The following is a 20,899-nucleotide window of genomic DNA, read 5'->3' as shown; positions in this document are numbered from 1 at the left end:
TTTACTTGATGGGGCACTGGCCACTTACATAACATTTGTGCTTTCTCTCACTTTCATTTTGTACTTCATCAAATCTGAAGTTGTCATGGTTCATTATCTGTAGATGATCTTGAGCAGCCTTGCATTCTAAAAGAATATGCCGTGGCATCTGCCTCTGTGGTTTTGTGCCCTGCTGTACAGATGATATTTCAGCAAGAGTATTACTCTTGTAATATTGTGTATTATACTCTTCAGCAAGAGTAAGGGGCTGAGAGTGGAGGCAAGATTTGTCTCAGGCTGATGTTTCTTTGTGCCATACTATGTCTTCCTCTTTCGCATGTGCTGTATTCAGCAATGAAGTACATATATCACATTGTGACTATTACATATGTTACAGGACGTAATTGGGGTTGTAAAGTATATGCTTGAATGTCTTAACTAATGAATTCCATCAAATTCAATTATCATTCTTAGACTCTTCATTAACCAATCAAATTGTTTCTTTGGTCTAAGTCATTTCTCACACACTTTCATAGGCATCAACACAATTCTATGAAGTAAATTGGAGTGATTAAATTATCGTACTAGGCATTATTGGAGTCCCATGGTACTGAAGTTTTGGATTCCTAAAGAATTGCCTTCGCATTATTCTCATCGTGTACAAGAGAAAGGTTGTTAGAGTATTAAGACTCTGTCTTCAGGACTTTATTTCACTATTGCATCTTTTACTCAATTTTCCTGAGGAAGTTGGTCACAGTAGGTTACCAATACTAAAATTACATAGAAGTAAACCAGCTCTTGTAAATGCGATGACATAACACAAGCCTATTGGACAGATTTATTTAATATCAAAAGTCCTTCCCCTTTTCAGAATGAACTGTTTCAATACCACAAGTTTCTTCTCTCTCTCATGCAGTATGGTACTTCAAGGCAAGATCATACTTTTATTTTTGAAACATGCTTCTTTACTAATTCTCATAATTTCTTTACATGAACTATTAAAGTGGTTCTGAAAATGTATAAATATCCAGAATCAAAAGTACTTTAGTTTCCTAGGAAGTAATTGTCACAGTGCTAAATGTATCATGTTATTTCAATAACTTTATAATGAAGGACATGTGCTGATGTTGTGGCGGTATGGTTCTCACCATAGAATTCTTAAAATATTTCTATTTTATTTTCTTTAATGCCATCTATAAACTATTTTGTCTTCTATTCTGCAAATATTTTGAGAAACACCTGAAAATATAGCCTGAAGCCAACCTACAGAAACATTTATTTCTGAGTTTCATGCCAGACTTACTTAAATTAAAATCTTTGGGATCAGGCTCTAGAACCAACGTTTTAAAAATGTATATCAGATGACTCCAATGAACTCCAAAGGTTAAGAACCACTACACTACAGTTTGAGAGCAAGGAAACAGCTGAAAAGAGAGCATGATAAAACTATAGAATTGATATCAAAAATGAAAATATTGAAATTAAATTTTGATTTTTTTTCCTACATATTTATATTTACTGAGACTGTACATTTTAGATTTTAGACTGTTTATTTCCCCTTTAATATGAGCCTTAAATATATTGAAATTAAAAATTTAATATTAAGGATGGCAAGGATAAGAAGATCTATTAATTTAAAATCTTCCCAAAGTTGCTAAATAATAAATGATCTGTACAACGGCAAAAGGTATTAAATCCATAATTTATACAATTATTATTTTCTCATTTGAATCTTTAGTCTTACAAAGCTTTCTAAATAACAAGTTATTCTTTCAACATTAGGTATGTCTAATAACCACCACTTAGGAATTTCAACATGTACTTTTGTTATGGTTTCCATTGAGACAAGTCCCATGGGTGCTGAACTTTCAAAAGATAATTCACTGGTGCAAATAAGTAAAACCTTTTGTGTTAAGGGTTCCCCATTTATTCATACGAGAACATTTCTATGTTTTCTAATTTTAGTAAGAGGATTTTCTCATCCTTTTATTTTTAGTGCAAACAAATTATACCTTGTTTGCCAACTTAATATGCCTACTTCAAAAGTAAGCATACACGTAAGCAGGAATTAGGGACAAAGAATTGTCTTCTGAGCCATGAAAAGACAGAACTCGCATGGGATGAGAGCAGAAAGCAACATTAGATCCAATAGGAAAACTATAGATAACGTTTGAACAATAAAATTAATTCTGCCCTCCTACGTGGTAGAATTCACTGAGACAAGGATCTAAAAGAAATCTTTAGGTGAGCTTATTTTATAACATGTCCTAAAACGATTGGAATAATTTGTTTTCCAAATCCATAAGAATCCTTTTATAAATAAAAATATTCTTGGTTTTCAGCTAGTTTTAAAGATCACATTTGCAATTTAAGCAGGCGCTAGCTTCGGTGGGACTGGGCTTCAAAACCTTAATTTGCAAATTAAATATTTAGGACTCCAACATCACTTTCACATAAAAACAATGCTATAAATGATGTTAGATGTTCAGAGTCAATTTTTTGAAATCCACAAAATCATAGTCAAATCATATGATTTGTAGAAATAGAGCTTTGAAGTGAAAAATAGTAGAAAACGGTACTATATGATTCCAAAACATTAAACCAATTCAATAACATACTTTTGAAAATCGTGTTTACTTTGAGTAACAGCTCTAAAGGGAAGCAAATTTGACTATAAGTGAATGAGAAATCAAAAGAGAAGGTAAGGTTTTTCTAAAACACAGAGAAATTAGTGATGAGCTATATTCTCCTGAGTAGAGGAAAAGGTGATGGAGGGAAGGGAAGAGATGTTGAGTAGAACCAGAGCATGAGGGGCAAAGTGGTCTAAAGTGTGGGTCGCTAAGCAGTATTGGACCAGCTACTGAATAGAAAGGATAGCGATTCATGGCTATGTGGTAACTCAGGGGAACAGGTGTATTCAATGATTTTAAATGAATGCATATAGTAGTTATACATTAATTTAGAAAGCAGATGAACAGAGGAAATGTTTAAGCAGAGACCAAGAGCATGAATGTTTATTCAGTGAGCATCAAGGAATAGTGGGAAGAGAGAACTTGTGAGTCTCATGGCCTTCTACCAATGGCTTTTTCTCTGAATTACCTGACCTCCACTCAAGGCTTTACTGAACTCCACTTTTTCTTTTCTTTTTTTTTTAGACCTATTTATTTTAGAAAGAGAGAGCAGGGGGTAGGAGCGGGGGGCATTGGGAGAGGAAGAGAGAATCTCCAGCAGACTCCATGCTGAGCATGTGGAGCCCAATGCAGGGCTCTATCCCATAACCCTGAGATCACCACCTGAGCTGAAAGCAAGAGTCGAATGCTCAACCAACCGTGCCACCCAGGTGCTGAAATACTTCTATATTACTATTTCTCTTTATTTTTTTGTTAATTAAATTTGGATTGTGTGAGGGAACAGGCAGCCACTGTACCTGGGGATGGAGGACCAGGAGTATGAATAATCCAGGGAATAAGGCCCAAATAATGGTGTATTTATCTTATTTTTCCTCTATTCTTTGGATGTTAAGGTCTTAGCAGTCCCAGGTAGAGCCCCCTTTACTTCCATTTAACCAAAAGAACAAGTTTAGAGGTGGAAAACAGAATATTTCCTCATGACTAAAATTCTCCATTCAAAAAAAATTGAATTTCAAAATAAAAGCCTGTGACGTATAGTGTCTCTTGCTTTGATCTAAGGCTCACTACTAGCCTAATTTGCAGTCTAAGAACAAAGAGTCAGAAAACTATCCTGAAAAAAGGGCCCATAATTCTCTATCAATTAAATTTTCAGAGGGGCGCCTGGATGGCTCAGTCATTAAGCATCTGCCTTTGGCTCAGGTCATGATCCCAGGGTCCTGGGATCGAGCCCCACGTCGGGCTCCCTGCTCCACAGGAAGCCTGCTTCTCCCTCTCCCATTCCCCCTGCTTGTGTTCCCTCTCTCGCTGTCTCTCTCTCTCTCTGTCAAATAAATAAATAAAATCTTTCAAAAAAATTTTTTTCAGAAAAAATAATTGTCTAAACAAAAAGTTTCTAGAATCTCTATTAATACTATTTAGGTTGAGGCATAAGAGAATTCATCATCTGGGTTCCTAAGATCCCTCTTCACTCTGGATATTCCATTAGGGGGAAAAATAGTTTATTTTCCACTGAAGAAAGTTGTTAAAGGATTCTTTAATTATGGGTAGCCCCCCACCCCCTTTTCCATTCCATTCTCAAGAAATAAGAACAAAGGATAAGATGGAGGGTTGATAACATTTGAAGGAGAGTCTTAGGACAGTCAATGCCTGTGTTGAGTTATCTCAATCTCTGTTTTACATCTTTCAAAAACTGTGAAAACCTGAGCTTAGGGATGCCTGAGTGGCTCACTTGGTTAAGTGTCTGACTCTTGGTTTTGGTTCAGGTCATGATCTCAGGGTCCTGGGATGGAGCCCCATGTTGGGTTCCCCACTCAGCAGGGAGTCGGCTTGTCTCTCTGCCCCTCTGTCTGCTCACTCTCTCTCAAATAAATAAATAAATCTTAAAAAAAGAAACCTGAGCTTAATAAGACAACAATGATATCACTACCCAACCTTGTGTGTATTTCCCAAATGCTTTTCTCCCTCTATACCTTTGAAGCGATACTTCAAACCTGCTTGAACAGTGCTGTATCACCCGTTATCTTCATATATAAACTTGTTCGATGTTCCCTGTTCTTAGGTTTCCATTTAATATGTCTTTGTCTTCTACTCTCCCCTGGCCCATCAAAACTTGACTATCATGGAGCCTGAGCTCACTCATTTATTTATTCAACAATGATTTTTGTGGGGAACCTGGGTGGCTCAGTCGGTTAAGCATCTCCCTTTGGCTCAGGTCATGATCCCAGGGTCCTGGGATCGAGCCCCGCATCGGGCTCCCTGCTCAGCGGGAAGCCTGCTTCTTCCTCTCCCACTCTCACAGCTTGTGTTCCCTCTCTTGTTTTACTCTTGCTGTATGTCTCTGTCAAATAAAATCTTAAAATAAAAAAACAATGATATTTGTTAAGTACTTCACATGCCAGTCACTTCTCTAAGCCCTATATCCAGGCTTCTGTTCTCATAGTCATTTTATGTTAGTGGAGAGACAGACCCTTCTGAAAGAACAAATACATAAATATTCAGACCCACTAAAATATCAGTTATCCAGTAACTCAAATCATTTTTTTTCTACATTTTTTTCCTCCAAGTTTTTTCCAATGATCCTACTCTTTAATCTTATTGATTCTTACTGTTGTCAACCATGCACTAAAATCTATCTGATTCACTTACTCTTTTAAGGCTTTACATCTCCTTAAACGGAAAGGACAGGGAAATGCATAAAATTACATATTAGACAAAAAACTGTATTGCCTGAGAAATCTAACCCAGATAGCTGGGCCCAAATAACACCAGATAGCTACAGTGTGGCCATTATGGAATCAAATATCCTACAAACCAATTCACAAAAACCATCTTTTCTGATCCTGAGATTTTCCTTAATTATATTTTTCAGTGATTAAGTGTTCTTTCTGGGACACATCAGAATAAATCTTTTGATCCATTGTTCTATCTGGTCAAGTGACTTTGGTATGGATTAAGTTAGACTAGCCACTTTTTAATTCAATAGGGATTGTATGCATCTAGTCAATATAAAAACAGCAATAGACTCTAGAGGATTCACTGTGGTAACAGAAAAGAAAATATTTTAATTGAAGATACCGGATATAAAGCAGACAGTAGAGGATAAGAAAATACATGGCAACCTATGTATATATTTTTAATATAAGAAGAGATAAACCAATACCCTGAAAAAGTTGCAGAAATTGGACAGAAGTTAATAATTTCCCTAATTAGCACTTAAAAATAAATAGCATTTAAATGCAACATGTAATTAGAGAACCTCTTTAATAATAGAAATGATTTTTACATTTGCTTCCACTGATACTTATTTCAGCCTAATAAAATATTTTATGGAGAGTTAAATACTTTTTATGGTAATTTAATAAAAGCAAAAGTTTTGTTGCTTTCATTATTTAGTGTGGATTCATTTTTTTATTTGAATATATTTTTCCCAACTGTTAGGCATTTAAAGAATCTTCATTTTGCCATACATTTAAACACTTAAGTAATGTGTGGCTAAGCATTTCTTGAACATATATATACCTGAGAGAATACTCTAGTTCACATGAACATGGGAGAGAACTTGATGTAATCCTATAGAGAAACAGAACCAAAGTAAGAAATGTATTAGTAGGAGAATATTTTTTTTAAAAACCCAGTAAGAATGTGAAGCAACAGAGGGATATGTTGAAGCCTAGAAAATTATTTCAGGTGCTATGAACTCTGGAAAGTTGTCCATTTCCTAACATTGTAAAATTCACACTTCACAACCTGAAGCATTTTCTAATTTTACTACATGCATCTAGATTAATCATTGATCATAATTTGTATCAACAATCCTGATGAACTGAGATAAGTACTCACCACTCCTATTCATATATGCATATCTTAACAGCAATATTATTGTAAATATTTCTAAATATATAGATCATCCAAATAAAAATGTAAAAATCCTCAAGGATCAAAAAGAAAAAAAAAGGAGAACTCAAAAGCAGAGTACAAAATAAGTAGAAAGGCTAAGAGCTGATGTCATGACTGAACAGGGAGGGGTGGGTCCCTTATCAAGTCTGTAATGATTAGAGATCTGGAACTGAAAATCTCACATACATTCAAGACCCAAGAAGGGATGCCTTCTCTTTGATGAAGCAGCTAGAAAATTGTACGCATTGATCCAGGGAGGTGACTAGAGCCTGTCTGCCTAGGAATCTAGATGAAACAGGGGAGAAAAGTAGCTCTCCTGTGACAAATCAGAACACCAGGCTGTGGTGTATATACCAGTATGAGGTTTAAATTTATATTATTCACAGTGCATGAATCTTTCAAAATTGTACATGAACTAGTGGAAAGCTACAATTTTGTTTAGAAACCTATCTGAGCCAGAGCACACAGGACCCCTTAATTAAAAAAAAATTCCTGAAAATTATTTTTCAATTAAACAATGATAAAGGCCCCACATGAGAATTGTCCAACATAACAAAGAATAAGCAGACACTCCAAGCTAGAATCCTAAAAATTTGAAAAATAATTGTAAAGAAAAAAGGAAAAAGAAACCAACAGGAGGACTTTATAAAAATAAATTAGCAAATTTGAAAAAGAAATAAAGAGAAGAAAAATATAGTTTTCAAATTTAAAAACTTAATGAAAACTTTAAGGAGAAATAGAGAAATGGCCTAAGAGAGCATTAACGGCTATGAGTTATATCTGAAGAAATTATCTAGAATGAGCACAAGAGTGTTAAAGTATGGAAAAGTTAAGAGACAGGAAGGAATAAAATGAAGAAGTACATCATATATCTACTAGGAATTGCAGATGAACAATTGTAGGATAATAGCTGAGAATTCTCCATGCTTGAAGAAAGATGTGAATACCATATAAAGAATCATTCCCAGGCACAAGCCAGTTAAATAATAAGAAATTCACACATAGATACTGTAACAACACCACAGAACACCAGAGATAATGCAAAGACCTTAAAAATCAATTAGAACAGACAGTATATTAAATAGTAATGAAAAAAATAATAATTTCAAGTGTTGAAGGAAAACAGCAAACTCAAATTCCATGCTTATGTAAACTATTTTTTCAAGAGTGAGAGCAAAATAAATACATTCTCAGAAAATGGCTAAAGAAGTTCACCACTCATAAAAAATTTTGAGTAACAAAATATGTATTCTCTGCATTTTAGTGAAACCCTGGTTGTAAAAGTTTTAAGCTTGAAAACTTGGTTATTCTGGGATTCACTAAACCAAAATACATTATCATCAATGGAATATTATTAAAGACCAAATTCATTGCTAGCATATCTTTATATATCAAATGTTTGAAAAATTTTTTAAAGATTTTATTTGTCAGAGAGAGGCCCAAGCAGGAAGTGCAACAGGTAGAGGGAGAAGCAGGCTCCCCACTGAGCAGGGAGCCTTATGTGGGACTTGATCCCAGGACCCTGGGATCATGACCTGAGCTGAAGGCAGACACTTAACTGACTGAGCCACCCAGGCATCCCAAATGTTTGAGAATTTTAATGACATCAAAGAGGTGCCCTTTTGACAGCTAGTTAAGTGGCCTGAAATGTGGAAACTGTGCACTGTCCTGACCATTTACCTTTTTCGGGTTGTAAGTTTCTAGCATTGCCATTATTCTTAACAGCAACTTCAAATGTGAAATCTGTATGCTCTCCTAAGTTCATCCTTCTAATTCTTGAACTGTCATTAGAGTAGCCTTGTGCATTTCAAAATGCACATCCAGACATTTAGATGTACATATACATGTATTAATGTCAATTTTGTTTAAATATTCTGGAATAGTGTGAAAATTTTATAAATAATTTAGTGGCTAAAACTTTATACCAATCCCTTGCCCAGCACACCTAAGAAATAAAGGATAGCTGAGCTAGGGGTTGTAGAAAAGATTGTTGGGATCATTGGAGTAAGTTCTTACCAGACAGCTTATGATCATTCACAACTTCATATTGAAACAAGTAATTCCATGAAGAAGATAGAAGAGCATAGACTACTGACTGAGTAGCTTAACAAGACTGAGCCTTTACCCAGGACAAAAACTTAAGAGCTCCTAGAAAAAGACCAATTATTAAGACAAATGTGTGTAAATAACTTCTCTACTTCTTAAATTGATTAGAACATTTACAAATCAATTATAGTCCTTTATATGCCTGTGATGTTATGTCCTGGACAGAATGTGTCAAGATAATTAACAATTCAGAGCCTCTTAGCAAGACAGTAGTATATAACTAGTATATGATTCCCATTCTACTTCATTCTTGAAGCTAATGTACTTATTTATTAAGATGATCATAAATTAGGAAACAATAAAAGAATGAATTTAATAGAAAAAATAAACATTCATGAAACACACTATATAAAAGTGAATTAAAATTTGCTATCAACTATATAGAAAATTAGATGGAGTTTTGGCTCACAATAGCTTATTGATGGGCAAATTAAAATGCTGTTATAAATGAGCATTATTCTAAGCTGTCCATGTAGAAAGATAACAGGAATAATCCTGGGCACGATCACTGTACTGGAGAACTGAGTTCAAATTTAAGTCCATAACTGAAGAATATCAGGAATAAAAATGTAGAAGGAGTAACCAAATTAGTTAAAGGTTGTGCAATAATCTTGTAAAGAAAAAAAAGAATAAAGAAATTTCACGATGTTAAAATGAGAAAAAATGAAGCACCAAATGAGGACATAAATATATGCCATTACAAGAAACATTGTATAGTGAGGACCAAAAGGAGAGAAACTTGTCTAAATTGTAGAAGAGTGGTCGATGAGATGATGTAATATTCTGCAGGAGAGAATGTTGAAATCTGCTCCTAATTTGTTTAAAAAGACAGATATTTATCTTTTCTGAAAACTTTTAATACAATTCTGGCTGACAATGGAAAGATGCATTTTTTAATATTTCCTAACTCTCACATATTTATAGATAAATATTGAAACTGCACTTGGAAAGCTTATTGTAATAAATCTAAAGGTTTTCTGAAATATGAGCATAACATGACAGTTTTCTAGGTGATAAGTCATTTTATGATTTTGTTATTACTCTCCAAATGGGCAAAGGCAAACCTTAAAAAAAAAATCTTTTAGGAAAATAATATCTTTCCAAAATGGCTCCCTGTCAAGATGGCAGCTGAGTACAGAGACTGACTAGATTAACCCTTTAGGTTTAATGGTTGTTTTGATGTTCCAGAGGAGAAATGATCACTCTGTCTTAACAACAAAGAAAGCACTCCTCCAGGCATAGAGCGATCCTGTTCACATTCCTCACACCCCCTATATATTAATGGGCACATTCCAGGTAGAAGACATGATAATGAATATTTTATGTTGCTTTAGAACTTTTAATTTTAAAAATATTGGAGGTTTTTAATCTACTGTAAATATATTTAGTTTTATAATTTGATTGTATAATTTAGTTACTTGAGTAATTTTTTTAGACTGACTTATGATCAACATGCTTCAAGTTTATTTTGGATGCAAAATTTCTCCTCACACAATCTACCAAAATCAACAAAGGAAATCGTTTCAAAAAGTGTTCCTCCAATAAAATTTGTCAGTCAGGAAAATTGACATTAATCTATTTTTATTTACCAACATCCTTGTATTTTTTCTTTATAAGAGCACTTTGGAGAAGGAAGAGAAATTAAAAGAAAACAAAAAGGAAGGAAATTTATATACAACTTTAAAAACTATATGCAATTTTGCCTGATTTTCACATAGCTTAGTATTCAATTCTTATCTGGTCTTCTTTGATTCCATTATGGTAAAGACAGGAGTGGCAGTGTTTTCCCACCAGTTTCTTCTGCATAGATAAAAGCGTTCAAACCAAAAATCTAACAGTTTGTGTTTCTCTACTGAAAGAAATGTCTCTGGTGAGTAGGGAAGATGATTTACATGCATGTACCTGACCTTATAAAAAATAATCTTTGTGTTCATCATAAGTTGAATTGATATTGCTATCAAACATGTACTCCAGTTTCTTTTTCTGTATCTCTAACATACCATTTAGGTTATAGATATCCAATACCTTAGAACACTGGACAGTTTAGAAAAATCCATTGTGTTTCCCCCCTAATTTTTTTTTTTTAGTTGGTAGTTTTTCTTCTTTCTTTAATGAAACAATTTATTTTATTTTTAAGATTTTTTTTTAATTTATTTGAGAGAGAGAGAGAGATAGTACCAGCAACGGGGGGGGGGGGGGGGAGGGGCAGAGGGTAAGAGAAAAGCCTACTCCCTGCTGAACTGAGAGCCTGATGAGGGGCTCAATCCCAGGACCTTGAGATCATGACCTGAGCCGAAGGCAGACGCTTAACTGACTGAGCCACCCAGGCACCAGAAACGTAATTTAATGGTTACAAAAATGTTTGTGAAGTTTTAGCTAACACATTGTAATGACTGAAAATTGCCTTTCCTATTATTTACTGCTCAGAAAGTAAGTGTTAAATATATTTATTCTATATCTATAAGACAGAGCAAAAGTTATTTGGTTTCTTACACTGAAACTTCTTGTTTATATATAACAAAGTTCCTAACAGGGGAAAAATAATTCTTCTGCATTAAGCCTTTCCATTCATGTCCTGAAACTACTTTTTTCACCTTTGTGGAATATAAGTCATATACTTATTGATATGGATGCTCAAATTTAGTTCATGGAACAGAATATTTACCTGTTTGTTTGTTTCTGTATAATAAGATTCTGGACTGTGGTGAGTGGCTTTCCATATACACATGAAGGGTTAGATACCTTTCTTCTTTCCTACAATGCCATCAGTATTGTGAGGCTCTGAATATAGGTAGAAAACCGACTCAATATTGCTAGTATTTCTTATTAAAATATAGCCACAATGCAGAATAGAGCAATACTGAAATTTTATGAAGCATGACCATGAAATAACAAAACTCCTGTTTTAAAAAAAGCTCATGTACTGGAATTTATATCCAAATGAGTGTTGTCCTTCACTGCGGTCATCTTAGATTTTAAAAATGCTGTCACTGTTGAAAATATTTTGGAACTCTTTTTAGAGCCAGTTATGCACAAGGAAGCATTTCTCGACAAACCCTGGGAAAGCGCTGTGTTAATTACCATCAGGGCAAATGTGGAGGCAGCCTTTCTGGGATATTTCTTTCAATGAGTTTTTGACCTCATCAAGTATGTTTTTATTTTAAATAGTCCCTTTTTTTTTTTGCAGACATATAGAAGAAGGGTTCTGAGGCTGATGGGCCCGTGAGGTCACATATTGGGTAAAGAAAACATTAAACTTTTTCTAAATATTAAAAACAAAAAACAAACACACAGGAAATACAAAGTTTCAGGCTGGATCCATGAGTATGAGTTCATTGTTTTACTCACACCTTGTTATATCATTTAGTTATATACTCATTCCAGACAAGTATATAAGGTCCTTACTAGAACTGGAAGACTGTATATAACCCGCCCCTGCTAGCTCTTTTAATGCGGATGCAGAACTTTACCAGAGCCTGTAGTACTCTGCATACCTAGTTACCACTTGATATTCAGTTTGCATAGGGATGAATAAAATGGACCCTAAAAAGCCAACCTATACCAGGTCCAGATGGGTTCACTAATGACCTTTACCAAACGTTTAAGGAAGAAATTGTACCAGTCTTCTACAGTCCCTTACAGAATATAGAAGCAGAAGGAGTATTTCTAACTCATTTTATGAGACCAGCATTATCCAAACACCAAAACTAGACACATTCATTACAAGAGATCCACAGACCAATAGTCCTCATGAACAGAGATGCAGCCAACCTCAACAACAGCCAGCCTGTAAACGATCCTATCCTGCCAGATGAAAACAGTAATGGAGCTTGGAGGGATCTTTTGCCTCCTATAAGAAACTGTTCATTTATTCAACCAACATTTACTGTTCAGGGCACTATTCTATGTGGTCATGAGATCAGACTTATTACCATCCCTCATTCAGTCACTTATTAATTCAGTCACCCCACAAATACTTCTTGAACATGTACAATGTATCAGGCATTATACTACCTGGGGTTGGGGAATATCGCAGGGAGCAAAATAGACCAAATTACTGCCTTCATGGAACTTACATTCTATTGGGGAAACAGACAAAAAATAAGATTTACATGTAAAATGCAGATGTGTATATAGTAAAGATATCCATGGTAAAATTGAAACATGTTATTGATATGTGCAAAGGAGGAGATGAGAAGTTAACATGTACATGGAGGTAACATTTACATTGGTTGTTCAGAAATGGCCTCTTTAAGAGGGTGACTTTATGTAAGTCCCTAAAGGATGTGAAGGAGGGAATCTTGACAATGTCTCCTGGAAAAGAGAAGGTAGATGGGGAAGACACAGTAACTAGAGAAGGATGTGAGAAGGGATGGGCTTGGAGATGAAGTTGAGGAGCTGGGTTGACACTGACTCATGCAGGGCCTTGTGGGAAGTGGACAGAGCTTGGCTCTTCCACCTCATCTAATGGGAAGCTGCTAGAGGGTCTTTTGTGGGGGGATACCATAAAATGATTATTTTAAAAGTTCATTCCAGTTTCTGTGCAGGAGGATATTTAGGTATCAAAAGTTCAGGCAAAGAGCCAACAGGAAGTTATTGCAGTATTACAGACAAAGAAACTACCAGAGGCGGGTAACTTTAATTACGCTCATGAAAGGATAATCGTGAGAAGTAAAGAGACTTGAGACATATTTTGAAAGTGGCACCTATAAGACATGTTGATTATTTAGTTATGGGGAACCAGAGAGAAATCATAAATCAAGAATTCTCTTACGTTTTTGCCTTGAACAACCTGGTGAAGCCATTTACTGTAATGGGAAAGACTCCAACAGGAACAGGCGAGGGAGGAGAAAACACGTTTGATTCTTTACATGGTAGTTTTGACATTCTCCTTGGACTTCCAAGAGATGTCAAATAGGCAGTTAGATATGGGAGCCTGGCGCCAGGGGAAAAGAATGGAATGAAGATATCAAAATGAGATTTGTATGAAGTAAACTCCTCAGTAGCAAATTAAGGAACACCTTACTAAAAGTTCGTTAACTATTAGTGACATTTATTATTATGTCACCTTATTATGTCTAATTATGAAATCTAACTTTAGGGAGTACCCAGGTTGATCCTGCAGATAATTGCTATCAAAACCTGGGTCAGCCTCTATGGGAGTCTCTTGGCATATGCCCCATGTTGACAGCAGAGGTGCTGCAATCCAAGTATCATGTTGTCGCATGGCAACAGAGAAAGCAGGATAGCTGAAAGGAGAGACTGTGGCAGAAAAGGACTTTTTTAAAAATATAGTTCTCTCTCCTAATTGGAGAGCAAAATCTTTTCTAGAAATTTACCAGCAGACTTCCCCAGTGTCTTCCTGTCCAAAGCTATATCGAATGCCCATCCCTAAACCATTCCTTGCAAAGGGAGAGGGTATTATCTAAACTTGATAAGACAAGCATGAGTCACTTCTTCTGGCTGAGGTTCCTTCATTAATGCAAAAGCGAGGCTATATTGGGAAGGTAATCATCCGTGTCCGCTACACGAGGCACTGGCTTATAGATGGTACTTAAAATCAGGACAGGATGATGACACCAAAAATATATCCACTGTACATTCCAAATATTTTTTACCTTCTCTCTGTAATATCCCTTTTATCCGGCCACTGCTAGAACAAAATCATACATTCACCTAGAGTATCACCCATCAATTAGTTGCTTTTAGAAGTGAAAAAAAAAATCAAAACCCAGAACTTAACCTGGTAATTGCAAGGATTATCTCTTACCATAAATGAGAATTAAACAGCCACACACAAAAAAACGTACACACACCCACAGCATGATTTCTGGTTACTTCCTGTTTTTATGTTAGCTTAGGGGAAACAAAGCCTAGAATATTATGATCTTAAGTATATTTATTGTGGACTTAAATTCAGCAGATCTGTCTAATGGCCATTTTATCTTTATGAGCCATAATTTTCTCATCTTTGAAATACCTCACAGCTTTTGCCCTTGCAGTTCACTCAGGAAATTTTTTTCTTTTTAATTCACATTTTCTACTTCAAGATACCAAATGAATTAAAGTACATGACTGTGCTTTCCTGGCCACAATAATTGGTCTAAGGATGGGCACTAAATGCAAGCAAGTTAATTATGAAACTCCTTCATATGATTATAATGACTTTATATGCACATACATTTTTAGACTTGCCGGCTATTAACCTAGGTTTTCCTCTGTCTCTTAATTCAAAAATGGAATGAGAACAATGGCCTGCAATTTTGTACTATGTTTTTACAATGTTAAAATTAGTCATTTGCCTATGAGCCAAGATACAAATAAAAACCTTTCTTGTGAAAAATACAGCTATATTTGTGGGCTCATGGGGCTACAAGTTATAAACTGGGATACAGACAGGAAAAAGAGCTAATATCAGAAGGATTATCTCCACTGGCTCCTTAGTTTGCCTATCTACAAAACACAATTTTCTTGTTTACTAACTCAAATGCCCTTTTTTAAAAACCCACAACCATAGGATATGTACATCATTTGGCCTATTGAGTGACCCATCTAGGGAAGGTACTTGATTAAGTTATCTGAAATGCATTTGCTAAGTGACAGGAACTAAATTAGACATTAGAATTTTTCACAAATAAGATGCAATCGATGCATTTCAGTGTTTCACAGCCTACTCGGAGACTGCACATAGTATGTTAAGTAAGATAAACAGAAAGGGGAACAAGAAACGTCTAGGATAAATGAGACCCGGAGAGAGAAAGATCCCTGAGAGAGGAAAAAAAATAGAGTTCAGATGTAAACATATTTGATCCAGCGATTGTGCTGGAAAGTTAATGAAATCAATTTTTTAAAAAGGAGACTAAATCAGCTAAAAATGCGGAATAGACCTGTTGAAGAATCAGAAGTGGGACAATCAGAAATATTAGAACGAGAGCTTAGAAAATTCACAGGAGAATAACCTGAATTCCAGAAAATCAGTTTTTGGGTTTGTACACATTTAAAAGAGGGGTCACTGGATAGTATGTGAGCATAAGCTTACGTATGTGAATGTGTTAGGTGACCTGTGAATGTGGCCATTCACCTGCCACTTCTCTGAGTGGGGTTAATAGATATTAACTGTACATTCCTTTCCTGAGACTCTCCTGTATGCCAAGCACTGTGGCAGAAGCAAATAAAAGATGGGGGCCTCTGTCCTCAAAAAGGTCATAATCTCTGATACACAGATAAAAAGCAGTGTGATAAAATATATTTGCCACAGCTCCTATTCTGGTAATATTTTTTTCTCATTTTAAAATCTAATCCAATTCGCCAATTGGCATTTAAATCATGACAATCTGGTTTACACCATCCTTCCATACAGTTACTTTGTTCTGTTTGTTCTGTCATAGAAAACAAAACAAAACAAAACAACAATGTGAGTTAATAACTGCATGTGTTTTTAAATACAAACTCTTATCTGTGTCTGCCATATCACACTGTATTGTGAGAAGTCCGAAATTCAGGTTCTTTCTGAAGTTTAATTATCTGGTACTTTCCTACAGCAGTCTGTCTCCTATTGACATGTCAAATTTCATTTTGTTCTCATGTCTTTGGTGTGTGTCTCCTTGATATTGATAACAGTGGCTGGTGTAACAGCTTATCTACTTTTGATTCTGAAAATGTAATAAAGAAGGGAAATATAAAGCAACAGCCAAATGTACTAGTTATTTAAGCATCCATCCAACGTTGGGGGGATACGGTATGCCCAATGCAATGCCATCTCACTGCTATCAAAGACAAACAGCAGTGGCAAGGGACAGCACTTCTTTGACAAGTAATTCCTTTGAAGGAATAAATTATTGAAACAAAACAAGCTAGAATGGTATTATGTGAATCTTCTTTTTACTTTTAAGGTATCATCATTTCATGAATGGGATCTTTGGTACTTATCTTATTCTTTTTTACTTCAGAACAACAACACTTCTATTTTTGCCTAACAATTTAGGAGTAGAAATTGTGAGAATTGGGAGACTTTACTCTTTGCTCTTTTTTAATTTTAACCGTATTTGGTCCATTGGAGTAGATCTTAGATAACTATCAAAATTAAAGAAATGTTTGAGGGAAAACATAATATGAAAACATATCCTAAGAAGTTATGTAATTCTTGCCTGCCTGTGCAGATTTGTCATTTGTAAAGGCCTTCTGAAAAAGGAGTCTCACAATATCTTGTAGAAACTCTTCCTTATGTCTAACCCAAATCCTTAATATTCTGTATTAGCCTTGTATTTTCTCCTTTCTTAGAAAGTTTGTAGTCGAGTATCATGTTTCTTTGGCCTATGGCCAATGCCAAAAACATGACAATGTAGACATTTAACAACTGTGGACCCCTAGATAATTAATTCTGTTTCCTTTGGATTTCACAGATGAAAATAAACTTAGATTTATAATTAAAAGAAGGGGAGAATTACTCATTTGGAATCATTTTATGTAAAAGAAGATTTTTCATCATTGATCTAAAATCATAAATCAGCCATTTTTATCCAAGAAAATTCTAAAGAAATAAATTTGATTTTCATATGTGATTAGAAAAACTCAGACATTCAGCCTTGCCCTTTCTATGAACTCTTTCCCAGGTTAACAAGTTTTCTCGGTCTCGTCATTTACGGTGCTGTTTATAAAACTAATAATTGCATGTAAGCACTGAATTTATTTATAGATTTTATAAAATCATGCTGAATTGTTTAATGGATCAGTATGTGTGTGCCAAGTTGATTTGTTTCTGTGTGGATTACTCTTTGAGAAAAAAAAATAGCTGAGTATTTTGTAGTGAGGGTTATTACAGGAAGAGTCATTTCCTGGAACATTTATTTTGAGGGGCCATGGGCAAGTTAAGGGCCAGGCTGCTCACCAAGGTCATTGTCCCTCTCATACTGTTGCCTTTTCCCCAACTCAATATCCCCTTGGGAGGAAGAAAAAAGAAAGGGATAGCTCCTTTTTTACCTATGCCCCGAGAGCCACAAACAACAGATATCACCTGGAAGTCAGTGTGAGGGTTGAAATATTTAAGAGTTTTAGAAGTGGTTATACCTGGACTTGACTCTTAACCCTACCAGCTACCTGTGTGTGACTGGGCAAGGTGACTGACCCCCTCCAGCATATTGTCTTTTATATGTAATAATTGATTTCTTTTAAATTCTTTTTTTTATGCAACAATTTAAAAGAGTCCTCCCAACATCATCTCAGACAAGAAGTGAAGGTAGAGAAGGTTTTCCAAACTCTTTTGACTTCTAGTTTGTCAGTGGCATGAGGTTCTATTAAGACATAACTTAAAATAATGCTCGTTAAATAGTAGGTGGTGACATATGAATGGGTCCTGGAATCATCTTAGTGGTTTGTAACCAGTAAGAAATGAATTTCTTACCATGTGTCAAAACTTGAAAAATCTTTAAAAGCTACTGGTCTAAGGAGCTGGGTCATGCAGTACAATGTAAAAAGAAAACCAAAAAAAAAAAAAAAAAACCTTCTCATTCGCAATCCCGAGCACAGACCAGCTCTTCAGGAATACTGGAAGGAAGGAGTACAGTGATATCTCCAATGTCTGTGACTGCCTTGGGTCTTCTTGGTAGTCGTGTTGTTGCATTAAGTCAAGTAGATGAGCTGCAGATGTCTATGTGCAAGGGATATCTAGCAACTCACAATGTTCATCTAGTCGGACACTTGTGGGAAGAAAGCAAATAGATCAGTACATCCTTGTTTAAGAACTGTTTAGGTGCTTTCCTAGAAATTCACCATGCTAAGACTACTGCAGAGAAAATTCTCTATTTGTTTTCTTTGTGTACTTTGATATTTGTTCTTTGGCATTTTTTTGTGAGCAACAAGATGGCTACTCTATGCTAATAAATCCTCACACACCACCCCACAGCTCATCCACTCCGACAGCTATATATCTAAAGACTGAGAGCCTACATTACATTTCTCTATTTCTCATAACAGAATATGAAACTGTCGGCCCTAAATTATCCTGGACCCCAATCTGTGAAAGGACACATAATCATAGGAAAAAATATATTCCTTATCAGAACAAGCAGCTGTGCTCAAATATTGACTGAGCTGCATAATCATTTGGGCAGAGTATATCTTGCAAGGAAGGACAGTAATATTCAAATGCTTGTATTTTTATTTTTTGTGAGTTTGGTATTTTCCCTCCAGTGTAATCATTTTCCACATTCTTGGTGAAATCAGGTTGATGTATCAAATCAGCCATCCCTGAATATTGTAAGCCTTTGACAGGAGGCCCTGGAATGCTAATTTGCATATTGCTTACTGATGTGAATGCCCAGTCAGAAAACCAGCTATTCCACTGGGACCTCACTTTTGTCTTTCTAAAAGCAGTTGCACATCCATAACATTCAGCTTCTGGAAAGAAAAACTTTCAAACTAAACAGACTGCTCATTTATGTTAAACTCAGTTTTAAAGAAGCACATTTTTTGAACCATATAAAATTGCTACTTGACTCATTTTGACCTGTAAAAATGTCAATTTCAAATAGTTCAATCTGGGACTACTTTTTTTTTACTGATACTAGTTTTGAAGACAAAATCCTATGTCCAATATACAATTCCTTTTAAATATCCAGACTTTCTGAGCCAGGCTTAGATATGGTCGGACGGTTTTCTTTATTCTTGTATTTAGCAAAGATTTTCCTAAATTCCTGCTATATTCAGAGTACCAGGCATGTGGTAAAGACAAAGGTAAAGCCAACAGACTCTTAAGAATCATATAATGTTTTGGGGTTTGTTTTTTTTTCTGATAGTAAGCTGGTGGCAAAATAAAGACAGTTAAATGCTTCTTTTCACTCATAAAGTGACACAGAACTTGATAGTCCATCAAAATGTGTGGATTTTCTTAAATATTGCCTCGGTTTGGGATTACTATCATCAAATTGCTTCCTATATTGGCCCCATACATATTTCCTCCTGAGTAGATTCACTCTACAATCCACCTGCCGGTGTAACTTACTCTTTCCCAGGTATTGTTCCCCAGTCTTTAATATTAATGATCTACTCTAAGAATTCAACCACCTAAAGTATCCCTGTGTCTTGAAGCATTAACAAAGCACAAGTCTTTAATGTTTAATTGCACCAGCTATGATCAATAAAATATTATAGTTGTTCATATGTTACTGTTCTTTGTTTTTTGAGGAGAGGCAAATGAGTAGATGTCCATGTATTTTACCCCTTTATAAGATAATTCACTGAATGGTCCATCTGTTGCTATTTCTAGTTCTTTCACATTTACTTTAAAAGTTGCATCTTTTGGTGTGTTTTGTTTTGTTTTGATTGGAGGGAGTCCCTTGTTCTGTGTTACTATTTTGAAACTATTGCTTCCAGCCATCAATAGAGAATACGGTAGGGCTTTTGTTTTCTTCTTAGGACCCTCGTTTTGTCTTTCCATCGACAGTCCCCTCTGTGAAGGCTGCACTGAGGACCCCCAGACAGTAACCTGAGTCCCACAGACAGAGCAGCTAAGCCAGGGATTCTCAACCTCGGCTGCAGGCTGGAATCACCTGTGGAATTTAAAAAATACTGACCCCTGGGTTCTGCTCCTGAGATTCTAATTAAATTGGTCCAAATTGAGGCCAGGGCATCAAGATCTTTTAATCCACCTCCACCCCCTGGAGCAAGTCTAATGCACAGTGAAGTCTGAGAGACACTGGCTGAAGTTTTAAAAAGAAATCCCTAGCATAGCTGCCTCTTTGGTCTCATTGAAGCTGAGCCCAAACTTTAGAGTAAGCTAAAAAGCTAAAGTCTATACCCACTTTTAGTAACCCATTTTGGTGATGAGCTGGCTACCATTTATACAGTTTTTGCCCCCTGCCCTAAATTCATCAAAAGTGGAGTTCAGATCCCAGCGAAGGTGAGAAACAATACCGCTAATAGCCCTCAAGTCACTCCTTGGTATCCACTGCAAGATTATTCTACTCACATGACAATTTGGGCAGCTTTCTCCTGAGAGTAATTAACATCTTTGTAAAGATGTAATCACCTGGAGCAGCTATGTAAGCCAGAGCCATCTCAAGAGCTTTCGTTTCTAGAGGCAAAGAAATTGTATTACAGCAGCATTTTGCCAGCATATCTTAGAACATCAGTGTAATCAGTACTAGAATGAAGCATTGTAAGACTCAATAACAGAAAGAGATTAATTTCTATTAAATATCTACATCTTTTGGTTCTCTAAAGTAGATTAGGCTGGGAAGGAATAATGGAGGATTTTACTCAATCTCCTCTGACTCTGTGCACAATTCCTG

The 20,899-nt window shown here is 35.7% G+C and overlaps 1 protein-coding gene across 4 annotated transcripts in view; it reads left to right on the top strand.

Moving 5' to 3' along the window:
• SYT1 (synaptotagmin 1) overlaps nt 1–20,899 on the top strand; it is a 522,467-nt gene that overhangs the window by 118,985 nt on the left and 382,583 nt on the right. The gene's annotated exons all lie outside the window — the stretch shown is intronic.

The sequence above is a fragment of the Zalophus californianus genome, chromosome 9 (assembly GCF_009762305.2).
Source record: "Zalophus californianus isolate mZalCal1 chromosome 9, mZalCal1.pri.v2, whole genome shotgun sequence".
Taxonomy (NCBI): Eukaryota; Metazoa; Chordata; class Mammalia; order Carnivora; family Otariidae; genus Zalophus; species Zalophus californianus.
This window is presented reverse-complemented; position numbering and strand designations above follow the sequence as displayed.